The following is a 13,271-nucleotide window of genomic DNA, read 5'->3' as shown; positions in this document are numbered from 1 at the left end:
AATTGAAGCCCCGGAAATAAGATTTCCAATAGTTCTAACCTCACATCCAAATTCAAAGTGTGGAAAAAGAAAAGGACAAAAGAGTGACGGCTGATCGCAGACGAATTATTCTAATTAAAGCTTTTGGTCCAATCTTACTTTACCATCATATTACCATCTCAATCAATACCCCAAAATAAGATAAGGAGGTTCTAAATACACTAATAAAAATGTCCAAAAACGAACCTACGTGCCTCAGAAATTTAAACTTAACCAGGAGACCCGCTCGAGCGCCCAACCTTGCACTCGAGCGTGCAGACCAACAAGGCAGTCCGCTCGAGCGCCTAATCCCCCGCTCGAGCGGGAAATCACAACTCGCAGAATCTCAGGCCGCCTGCAAAATTTGCTGGGAACCCCAAAATTACGCTCGAGCGCCAACTATTCCGCTCGAGCAGAGGGAAAATTTTCAGGTTGTTTGGTAAAGGTCACCAATCCAGTTTCAAAGGAATAACCCAACGGATAGTTCTTCAATTCCAATAGAAAACACATTAACCCCTAATTAAATAAGGCTAACTTTCTATACGCATTTTTGGGGTCGTTACATTCTCCCCACCTTAAGAAGTTTGGTCCTCCAAACTTGATTCACCTTGTCACCAGTCTAGTTCGTTCTGGACATATAACATTTCTCAATCATTTCATAAATTATCAAACATAATTCAAACTTGGCAAGTTCACTAGGAACTCCCATTATCATAATTCCTCAAAGGTATATGCTTCTTATAACAATTAGACCCAGAATAGAAATTAAGTGCTAAATCAACGACTTTGGGGCTCTTTACTCATTATCTGAATTAGACTTATCAGTTTAGATCAAATCTCTAACAGGCTCAAATTTAAAATTAAAACTGGCTTATCTCAAAGTCAACGTCTTGACATCAAACATATAATACATTTATCCAAAAGTTAATATATTCTTGTCCCATAGTTAGTCAAATGTTCCTAGCATGGACAAAAACATTTTCCAAGAATATGTAATACATAAGTCCTTTAAACCCTTCATAAGTACAGATAATACGTTGTTCAGAGATATTACTCAGAAACTCAGCAGACCTTTCAAAAATATCAGATGATGAAATAATTCTCAATAGTATTAAACTAATGTAAACTTCGACAGAACAATCTCCAAGCCAACTTAGAACAGATAGGACAGTATAGCTTGAAGCTTAACATAGGGCCTTTATCAATTGGAGGACTTATTCATACATAGCGAAATATTTCTTTCAGAAAACTGGCCAAAAGGTTGACCGGTCACGGACTCTGCCATGATGGGAACACAACCCTTGGATCTGAACTACTGTTGTACTGTTTGATCCGCTTTTCACTTCTTGGTGTTAGGTAGAGGGGTATATATTAGGTAGTCTTGCTAAGGTATCTTTCTATGGCCAACCGGCCATCACTGGTGGGCCAGCAAGCTATCACTCCTGGCCGGCCGGTCACTAATGCAAAATCCAGCAGTGTGTTTTTTGAGCAGAGCAGGTTTATTTTGGAAGTGGACAAAGGTGTAAGTGTTCTACTGTGTAACAGAGACCTTCTGGAAGCAAAATAGTGGCTTTTCAGGTGGAAATCGAGCACGTGCATGAGCATTTCTCGCATACCGAGCATGTTTAAGTCTAAATATTTAACTTAGATATTTGTTGTAATTAATTAGTTGTAGCTAGTTAATTTTGTAAAGTGTTGTAATTAATTAGTTAGTTAACTAGTTGTTTGATTTCATCTTGTAATTATTTTAATTAGCTAGAATAGTTAATTAATTTGTTGTAATAATTAGTTATGTAGTTTAGCTAATTATTCATTTCGTGTTTGTAATAGTTAGCTTAATTAGCTTAGCTATAATTAGTTAGCTAGTTAGTTTATTCGGACTTCCTTTCATGAGAGCACAATGTAATAATGTGTATGTCTTCCAACCCCACGTCTTTCTCCACTTTATTTAACTGCTTACGATGGTTAGATTAAAACATCATATTTTGTTTAGCATAATCCATGTTTGCATCCACTTGTATTGCATGCACCGAGGCTCGGTTCATCATTCTAACTTGCATTGTTAGTTTAAATATTTCTTTGAATACGTGCTTAGACCACATGTTATCAAATTGCTTTATTTGAGATATTAGTAGTTGATCCTAGTAGTGGCATACCACATGTGTTACATTAGTCATATCGCATAGTTAGGAATCATGCATCTTTCTAACTTTTTCATCTTTTTTGGCGTGGAGTACTAGGTGAGCCTTTACCCACTTTAGCATAATTGCATGAGTGTTGATGTTGCCATGTGTAGCATGCTTGCCATGAGGCTAAGTGCTTAAGTGCTATAATTGCTTGAATGCCTGCGGATGAGGGCTAATTGCATGAATTGGAATAATTTGAGTAATGTTCGTATGCGATCACTTTTTCAAGTGATACATATTCGAAATAGTTTTCAAAACAAACATGAATCAAGTGCTCTAATTCTTGCAAAGTTAGTTTGTACTTGTGTGTGTGCTCATCACATAGTAATGCTAGCCAAATAAACTGGAACAAGAGCATATATTGTAGATAAGATTCATATTATGATTAGTAAAGGCCAATATTTGATTGGGCGAGCGGCGGTGCTTAATTCATGACATTCCCCTCTCGTACCTAAGTTCCCGAGCCAAGACAATCTTGGTGATGACGAACACGTAGCCTTTGGCACGAGTCATGGGTTTCCTAAATTTCTCCAAACATAATATTTAGATGGCGACTTTGTATCTGGCAAAGCAGTCCATTTTTGGCAATTTGATTCAAAAATCGATTTTCCACAAAGATTTGCCGGATTGGGACTCTTCGGTGATTATCTATTTCACATTGCACTTGTGGAATCAGATTCAGAACCACAGGAGTTCAATACTGTAGGGCTTATTCGACTTCCGAAAGGGGGCCTGAAAAAGTCGAGCTACAGTGTCTGGCGACTCTACAGGGGAAATTAGAGAGAACATGACTTGAAATTCATGATATGAAATTTTATCTACACTGATATGTTTCTTTGCATTGCATTTGCATTTGCATTGGTGCGTTTAAGTCACTGTGTTTGCCATCTGCTATTCCTGGACGGTTTGCTAGAGGCCTTCCTGAAAAGCTTGCCAAAAGGTTGACCGGTCACGGACTCTGCCATGATGGGAACACAACCCTTGGATCTGGACTACTGTTGTACTGTTTGATCCGCTTTTCACTTCTTGGTGTTAGGTAGAGGGGTATATATTAGGTAGTCTTGCTGAGGTATCTTTCTATGGCCAACCGGCCATCACTGGTGGGCCGGCAAGCTATCACTCCTGGCCGGCCGGTCACTAATGCAAAATCCAGCAGTGTGTTTTTTGAGCAGAGCAGGGTTATTCTGGAAGTGGACAAAGGTGTAAGTGTTCTACTGTGTAACAGAGACCTTCTGGAAGCAAAATAATGGCTTTTCGGGTGGAAATCGAGCACGTGCATGAGCATTCCTCGCATACCGAGCATGTTTAAGTCTAAATATTTAACTTAGATATTTGTTGTAATAAATTAGTTGTAGCTAGTTAATTTTGTAAAGTGTTGTAATTAATTAGCTAGTTAACTAGTTGTTTGATTTCATCTTGTAATTATTTTAATTTGCTAGAATAGTTAATTAATTTGTTGCAATAATTAGTTAAGTAGTTTAGCTAATTATTCATTTCGGGTTTGTAATAGTTAGCTTAATTAGCTTAGCTTTAATTAGTTAGCTAGTTAGTTTATTCGGACTTCCTTTCATGAGAGCGCAATGTAATAATGTGTATGTCTTCCAACCCCACGTCTTTCTCCCTTTTCATTTAACTGCTTACGATGGTTAGATTAAAGCATCATATTTTGTTTAGCATAATCGATGTTTGCATCCACTTGTATTGTATGCACCGAGGCTCGGTTCATCATTCTAACTTGCATTGTTAGTTTAAATATTTCTTTGAATACATGCTTAGACCGCATGTTATCAAATTGCTTTATTCGACATATTAGTAGCCGATCCTAGTAGTTGCATACCGCATGCGTTACATTAGTCATATCGCATAGTTAAGAATCATGCATCTTTCTAACTTTTTCATCATTTTTGGCTTGGAGTACTAGGTGAGCCTTTACTCGCTTTAGCATAATTGCATGAGTGCTGATGTTGCCATGTGTAGCATGCTTGCCATGAGGCTAAGTGCTTAAGTGCTATAATTGCTTGAATGCCTGTGGATGAGGGCTAATTGCATGAATTGGAATAATTTGAGTAATGTTCGTATGCGATCACTTTTTCAAGTGGTACATATTCGAAACAATTTTCAAAACAAACATGAATCAAGTGCTCTAATTCTTGCAAAGTTAGTCTGTACTTGTGTGTGTGCTCATCACATAGTAATGCTAGCCAAATAAACTGGAACAAGAGCATATATTGTAGATAAGATTCATATTATGATTAGTAGAGGCCAATCTTTGATTGGGCGAGCGACGGTGCTCAACTCATGACATTCCCCTCTCGTACCTAAGTTCCCGAGCCAAGACAATCTTGGTGATGACGGACACGTGAGCTTTGGCACAAGTCATGGGTTTTCTAAATCTCCCCAAACATAATATTTAGGTGGCGACTTTGTATCTGGCAAAACAGTCCATTTTTGGCAATTTGATTCAAAAATCAATTTTCCAAAAAGATTAGCCGGATTGGGACTCTTCGGTGATTATCTATTTCACATTGCACTTGTGGAATTAGATTCAGAACCACAGGAGTTCGATACTGTAGGGCTTATTCAACTTCCGAAAGGGGGCGTGAAAAAGTCGAGCTACAGTGTCTGGCGACTCTGCTGGGGAAATTAGAGAGAACATGACTTGAAATTCATGATATGAAATTTTATATACACTGATATGCTTCTTTGCATTGCATTTGCAATGGTACGTTTAAGTCACTGTGTTTGCCATCTGCTATTCCTAGATGGCTTGCTAGAGGCCTTCCTGAAAAGTTTGCCAAAAGGTTGACCGGTCACGGACTCTGCCATGATGGGAACACAACCCTTGGATCTGGACTACTGTTGTACTGTTTGATCCGCTTTTCACTTCTTGGTGTTAGGTAGAGGGGTATATATTAGGTAGTCTTGCTGAGGTATCTTTCTATGGCCAACCGGCCATCACTGGTGGGCCGGCAAGCTATCACTCCTGGCCGGCCGGTCACTAATGCAAAATCCAGCAGTGTGTTTTTTGAGCAGAGCAGGGTTATTCTCGAAGTGGACAAAGGTGCAAGTGTTCTACTGTGTAACAGAGATCTTCTGGAAGCAAAATAGTGGCTTTTCGGGTGGAAATTAAGCACGTGCATGAGCATTCCTCACATACCGAGCATGTTTAAGTCTAAATATTTAACTTAGATATTTGTTGTAATTAATTAGTTGTAGCTAGTTAATTTTGTAAAGTGTTGTAATTAATTAGTTAGTTAACTAGTTGTTTGATTTCATCTTGTAATTATTTTAATTAGCTAGAATAGTTAATTAATTTGTTGTTATAATTAATTAAGTAGTTTAGCTAATTATTCATTTCGGGTTTGTAATAGTTAGCTTAATTAGCTTAGCTTTAATTAGTTAGCTAGTTAGTTTATTCGGACTCTCCTTCGTGAGAGCGCAATGTAATAATGTGTATGTCTTCCAACCCCACGTCTTTCTCCCTTTTATTTAACTTCTTACGATGGTTAGATTAAAGCATCATATTTTGTTTAGCTTAATCCATGTTTGCATCCACTTGTATTGCATGCATCGAGGCTCGGTTCATCATTATAACTTGCAGTGTTAGTTTAAATATTTGTTTGAATATGTGCTTAGACCGCATGTTATCAAATTGCTTCATTCGACATATTAGTAGCCGATCCTCGTAGTTGCATACTGCATGCGTTACATTAGTCATATCACATAGTTAGGAATCATGCATCTTTCTAACTTTTTCATCTTTTTTGGCTTGGAATACTAGGTGAGCCTTTACTCGCTTTAGCATAATTGCGTGAGTGTTGATGTTGCCATGTCTAGCATGCTTGCCATGAGGCTAAGTGCTTAAGTGCTATAATTGCTTAAAGCCTACGGATGAAGGCTAATTGCTTGAATTGAAATAATTTGAGTAATGTTTGTATGCGATCACTTTTTCAAGTGGTATATATTCGAAACAATTTTCGAAACAAACATGAATCAAGTACACCAATTCTTGCAAAGTTAGTCTATGCTTGTGTGTGTGCGCATCACATAGTAATGCTAGCCAAATAAACTGGAACAAGAGCATATATTGTAGATAAGATTCATATCATGATTAGTAGAAGCCGATCTTTGATCGGGCGAGTAGGGTTGCTCAATTCATGATCTTCCCCTCTCGTACCTAAGTTCCCAAGCCGAACAATCTTGTTGTTGACGAACACGTGGCCTTTGGCACAAGTCATGGGTTTCCTAAATTTCCCAAACAAAATATTTAGGTGGCGGCTCTGTATCTGGCAAAGCAGTCTATTTTTGGCAATTTGATTCAAAATCAATTTTCCAAAAAGATTTGCCGAATTGAGACTCTTTGGTGATTATCTATTTCACATTGCACTTGTGAAATCAAATTTAGAACCGCAGGAGTTCGATACTGTAGGGATTATTCGACTTTCGAAAGGGGGTGCGAAAAAGTTGAGCTGCAGATACTTAGATGATGCTTATACTTATGTAGAAATTATTGTCTTGATCAGTTTATTCTAATTTTAACTTAAAACATCTAACTCCATGGGAAACTTAATTGGGGTGGTGGCTGGGTTTCGATCATTTGAATAATGTCATGAGAAAATCTTGTATTTGAGTTGAATTGGTTGGCGGTACGTGTTCCCTATTTGAAGTAAAGTCTTGCACAAGTGTGTTTTCGAATCCTAATATGGCACGAGAGGTATTCTGGTTGCTTAATGAAATTGGAAGGTATAAGGGTAGTAGTGAGGGTCTCACACATAGAGAGTATCCCCGGAAGCCCGTTCCTTTGTGGTAGACCATGATGTCACCACTCAGGTATGTGACCTCAGCATGTGGGCATCATTGGTAATTGTGTGGTATGCGATGCATTGGTATTTGTTTAACCAAGGGGCAGTCAAAATTGCCCGTGGCCAGTGTTAGTGGTTGGGTAAGAACGACATTCCGCGAGAAGTTACCTAGAACTAACTTGATTAACCAATATTCTTGAGAACTAATATTTATTTTAAGCTTTGCTTGATAATTTCTTCTCCTACATAGTATGATCATGTCATTATTGTGTATTGGATTGGGAAAAAAGGGACGAGTTGTTTGTACGTTTACTGGGCATTCAAAACTCATGGCGTTTCATGTTAGGTATTGAAGACTATTAGACCAGTCGAAGGCAAAGCTGAAGCATTTGAGGACATATGGCTATCCTAGGAGAATTCCAAACTAGTTTCATAAATGTGTTTTGAGATTGTAAGTGATAAATCTCCTATTGTATTTAAGACATGATTTTGTAATGATCTTTTGTATTACTTATTTCTTATTTTCTCGTCAACTCATGTAGACCTTATGTTAATACGTTGTTAAGATCTGTCTAAAATGTCATTTTGCTATCTAAGGTTGTTGGACTTTGAAGGAGATTATATTGACTTTTCTGACCTTCTTGGGATCTTACTCGGTTATTACCCAAATGACTTATTAGTAACATTTCCTAAACTTGTAATCTTAGATAAACCATGTATTTATTTGTTAATATATTCCTTGATATTCCTGATTTTTGGAGCATCATAACTTACCATATTGTTTTGAATTTTGAAATTCAACATTATTTTTAAAAAGGCTGAGAGTGATTTACCACATTTGTTTCAATTTTGAAATTCAAAATCATAGATAATTAGAGCCTTTTTATGGTAAATTAACTTGATTTATCTAAATTAGATTTTGGATTAATCATAAAAAGACACACATATTTTAAGTATTATAAAATTCAAAAAATATACAAAAAAATTGGATTGAGATTTTCAGCCTCAAAGAAGAGGCAACGAGTTTACTATAATATAATTGTGTAGGATTTAATTATGAGATTAAAATTTCTTTAGGTATGGCTATAAATTACCCCATGGGTCTATAGATTTAGGTATGAGTATCAACAAAATGGTAAGGGAGAAAAAAAATTAATTACCTAAAAAAAGGTAAGGAAAGAAAATTACAAACAAGGGCTTGAGGTTTGGATAATTTAATCTGATTTATATTTTTATTAGTAAAATTTTATGATATAGCATATGCACCATATCACAAATGATGTAACTTTATCATAAAATTTTATAATATCAACCATAAAATACGTAATCTCGTCACAAATTAACGTAATAAAATGTCTAAAATTTTACTATTCATATAACAAAAGTCTGTGGCTTAATTACTAATTTTTTTGTTAAAATAAAGCTCTCAGAAAGAAATGCAAAAAGTCAAAAGTGATGAAGGGTGTAGAGTGGCAAGAGATAAGGGAACTAGAAAGTAGCATGATTCACTTGTATCTCAGGAACAACATAATTTGAGAAGTCATCAATGAGACAAATCCTACAGAACTTTGGACAAAGTTGGAAAGTGAGTACATGTCAATCCTTGACAAATCGATTGTCTTTGAAGAAGCAATTATACGCACTTCAAATTATAAAGAGAGACATTAGTTCAAAGATCGAGGAAGAGGATAAGACGACCTTTTTACTGGTCTACTTACCTGAAAGTATGCGAAATAAATAAATATTTTCTTTTGTTATTTTAAACCAAAAATTATTAAATCTGGATCATCACATTGAACACATATTAAATATATAACATTAATATTGATGACACCTAATTTAGTGATCCAAACGTTTTGCCTCCAAAGGTATTGTAACTCTTATGGTTTTGTAAAATTTTAATGACACTCAAAAAAACAGATGACTAACATTTGATGTCTCTGGTCTTTTATGGACCTCTTAAAATCAAGAGTTTTCATGTTACTGGATCTTTAGGAATCTCTTTATTTTAATTCTGAAAATCAAATGAAGACATATTGAATCTGGATACACTTATTTATATAATATATTTATCATTTATCATTTAATTAACAAATATATGTATATATTTATCCTTTTAAATATCTATCAAATAGATAATTAGACTTCTACTAACTGTAAAAATGCCCATCAATACATTGCAACTAAACCCTAAAAGTAGAGAATTACAAGTGAGACTTTGTCTTACAATTTAGTCCTTCCACCAAAGATTATCCTACATGAGCGAGGCATGTATGATATATCACTGTCTAATCCCTACACTACAAGAAAAGTGGGCTTAAAAGACGGAATTTTTTGTGACGGCACATTTGCCGTCGCAAAATGTGATTTTTTGAGATGGCACAACTTGCCGTCACGAAAAATGTGAATTTTTGCGACGGCACAACTTGCCGTCGCAAAAAATAGAGTATTTGCGACAACAAAAATTGCTGTTGCAAAAAAAAAAAAATAGAGTATTTGTGACAGCAGAGATTGTTGTCACAAAAAAATAGAGTTTTTGCGATGGCACTAGCTGCAGTTGCAAAAAAAAAAAAAGAAAAAAAAAAGAGTTTTTTGTGACTGTAATAGGTACCGTTGCAAAAAAAAAAAAAAGTAAAATATATATATATATATATATTGTGGCTTTGAGACGGCTTCATATATATATAGTCACAAAATGGTTTAAATAAATGCAACGGTATTTTTCTGTCACAAAAAAAAAATTAAAAAAAACGGTGTCGTCTTACTCTTTTGATATAACATTTCTCTTTTTACCCATTTTTTCATCTTCCTGTCTCTCTGTCTCTGTCTCTCTCCTCTTTCTCTCTCTCACTCATCACTCTTCTTTGTCTGTCTGTCTCTCTTTTTCTCTCTATGTCTGTGTCTATGTCTCTGTCTCTCTTCTCTTTTTCTCTCTCTCACTCATCACTCTTCTCTATCTGTCTGGCTGTCTATCTCTCTCTTTCTCTTTGTGTCTCTCGTCTATCTCTCTTCTCTCTCTATCTCTCTCATCTTTCTTCTCTCTCTGTCTCTCATCTCTCTCTGTGTGTTTCGTTCATCTCTCTTCTCTTTATCTCTCTTGCTCTCTCGCTCATATCTCCCTGTCTCTCTCTCCCGTTTATCTCTTTTCGCTCTCTTTCTCTCTATCTCTCTTTTTGTATATCTCTCATTCATCTTTTGTTTCTCTCTTTCTCTCTCTCTCTCTCTCTCTAATTTATCATTCTTTAATCTCTCTTTCTCTCTCTGTCTACCTGTTTGTTTGTCTATCTGTCTGTCTCTCTCCCCCACTATGTTCGCCTTTGTAGACGTGCCCTCGGGCTTTGCTACTACAGTTCGGACTCAAATGTCACGGTTCTGAATCTAATCCCGCAAAATGCAATGCGAGACCGATAAATCACCAAAGAGTCCAAATCCGACAAATTGTTTTGGAAAACTGATTTTTAAGAAAAAAGTGCCAAACATGGACTACATTGCCAGATACAGAGTCGCCACCTAAATATTTATTTTGGGGGAATTTAGGAAACCCTGACTCATTGCCTAAGGCCACGTGTCCGTCATCACCAAAGTTGCCTCGGCTTGGGAATTTGGGTATAAGAGGGGAAGGTCATGCAATGAGCACCCCCGCTCGCCCGATCAAAGATCGGCCTTTACTAACATGATATCTTGTTTTTGAAAACACATGCGTTCTTATTCCGGTTATTAGCTAATCTTTACTACGTGATGCGCACAACACATAAGCGCCTAATTTGGAACAAAGCATCGCATATCCATTTGTTTGGAAATGGTTTAAAGTTTGCTACTAGCGAGTAGGCTAAAATGCGGATTTCAATGAATTGTCCCAATTCAAGTAATCTAACCTTCACCCACAGGCATTCAGGCAGTTATATCATATAAGCAATTAGCCTCATGGCAAACATGTTGTCATGTTAACACTCATATGCATGCAAAATGCTAAAGCATAAACACTCACAGTGTACTCCGAGCCAAAACAAGAAACTAGTTAGAAATCATGCATGATCCTAGTTCATGTTAAGATGGCTAATGTAACACATGCAAAATGCGACTAGAATAGGCTCGGCTAACCTAAAAAGGCATGTGAGATGCGACAACTCGATACATGTATTCAAGTAGGAATTGAAATACAATGCAGTTAGTATGATGCGCCGAGCCAGGTGCATGCAATATAGATGAATGAATGCAAACATGCATGGCATAAGGATGATAAATGGAACATGCCCTAAAACTAACCATTGTAAGCGAGTAAGTAAAAAGGAGAAAGACGTGGGGTTGGAAGACATTCACACACTCACGCACACTTATTACAAAATTCACCCTCTCGACGGAGGGTCCGAAAGAATAATACAAATCATCTAATTAACTAACTAACAAGCTAATTAATTATTACAAAACACTTAACTAATTAAACAAATTAATTAAGCTATGAAAAACAATAAAGCAGCCTCGGGAAGGGAGACAAATGCATGCTCGGTCGGCTTTGCTCGGAAATCCACCGACATGCTACACGTTGCCTCTGTTTGCACTGCTTTGTACCTCTGAAAACTGTGCCAACTTCTGTGACACTGTTGAACCACCTTCGAGGTATGTTGAGAGGCCATCGGCCAAAGGACAAGGCTATCGGCCAAGGAGAACTGGTCATCGACCAAAAGTGGGGCTCTCGGCCAACAATTCTTAGTCGATCGGCACTGAAAATGGTCAATTGGCCATCTCTTCCTGTAAAAGCTGTTTTGCTGCAGCAGAGGACAAACAGAGCATGGCAATGCATTTGCAAGAAAATGTTTGCACAACCACCCTCCCTATCATGTCATGAACTTAAGGGAGTATGGTTCTCGGCCCTCGGACCATCAATCACGCATTTCAATGCATGATGGCCAAAGGAGCCAAGTGTGCAATTCAATATCAAATGAAATGCACATAACACATAAGGGGGGCCCCGACCTGTATCATGCTTGATCAAGAGGCAAGGGATGCATGCACAATGTTATGCAACCTAAGCATGCAAGAAACTCAAGTATGCAACAAATCTAATGCAACATGAGCAGGTTAACGTGCAATATGCAATGTAATAGGTATGCAACAATAATACCAACAACAAGCATGCAATGACATATAATCTAACAAGCATGCAAGATGAATGATCATGCAACAACATGTCAATTAGCAAGCATGCAACAAGCATGTAAGCATAATGCAATAGTACTAGCATGCCACAACATGCAAGGAAACTAATATGAAATAGGTAAACAACCTAAACATGCAAACATGCATAGCATGTAACGACATGCAAAATGAAACAAGCATGCAACAATGTGGTAAGATGGACTTAAACCAAAATAGGTAGCTCTCAAGCATGCCTAAATCAGTGGCCAAAATGCTAAGAAATGAAGGACAAAAGCATATACAAATATGCATGCTAATTGGCCTATCACCTAGGCATGAAGACGCAACTCTTAAGCACACTTAAAAGAGGACAAATATGGATATGTGACATACATTGTAAGCTTTGAAATCATGTTAGGAAAGGTGCCAAACCAACCAAACAAAGCAAGCAAGTCATGCAAAAAGGCTTAAAGCTTAAGGCTAGCCATGGGGTTCAAACCAAGGCCATGCAAGACAAGCCCCGAAGGGCCAAGGGGACCTAAAACAGTCCCAAGGCAGGTCCAAACAAGACCAAAAACATGCTCGAAACTAGCCAACACAAGCTAGAATACAACTCCAAAAGGCACGAGGCATACAAGGCCACCAAAGGGGTGTTACACTACACCTATCAAAACCAAACATGGCATGACATAAACCAATAAAAACAGAGTTATGGCGTGGTAAAACAAGACCAAAAACCTACTTAGATGGCATCCCAAAGACCTAAACATGATGGCATACACAATGAACCATTCATGAGGCATAAAACATCAACTCTTTAAAGCATTAAAGGAGTAATAGATGCAAGTGTATGGGCATGCTATATGGACTGAAATATCATAACAAATGATGCCAAATCATTGAAATGGTTCAAGTAAAGCATGCTAGTGACTTGGACACTTAAGGCTAACAAGCTAGAATGCCTTATGGCTATACAAAGCATGGCATATATGGTCAAAAAGACCAAAATTAGAGCTTAAGCATGTTACAACAAGGCTAAAAGCTTCATAGAGTTGAGCCAAAATCATGCTAGAATGACATGTTACAACATGATGCATGTTAAGGCAAAAGAGGGGATTTCAAGACAAGT

The sequence above is a fragment of the Camellia sinensis genome, chromosome 7 (genome assembly GCF_055761805.1).
Source record: "Camellia sinensis isolate YWXY chromosome 7, ASM5576180v1, whole genome shotgun sequence".
Classification (NCBI taxonomy): domain Eukaryota; kingdom Viridiplantae; phylum Streptophyta; class Magnoliopsida; order Ericales; family Theaceae; genus Camellia; species Camellia sinensis.
This window is presented reverse-complemented; position numbering follows the sequence as displayed.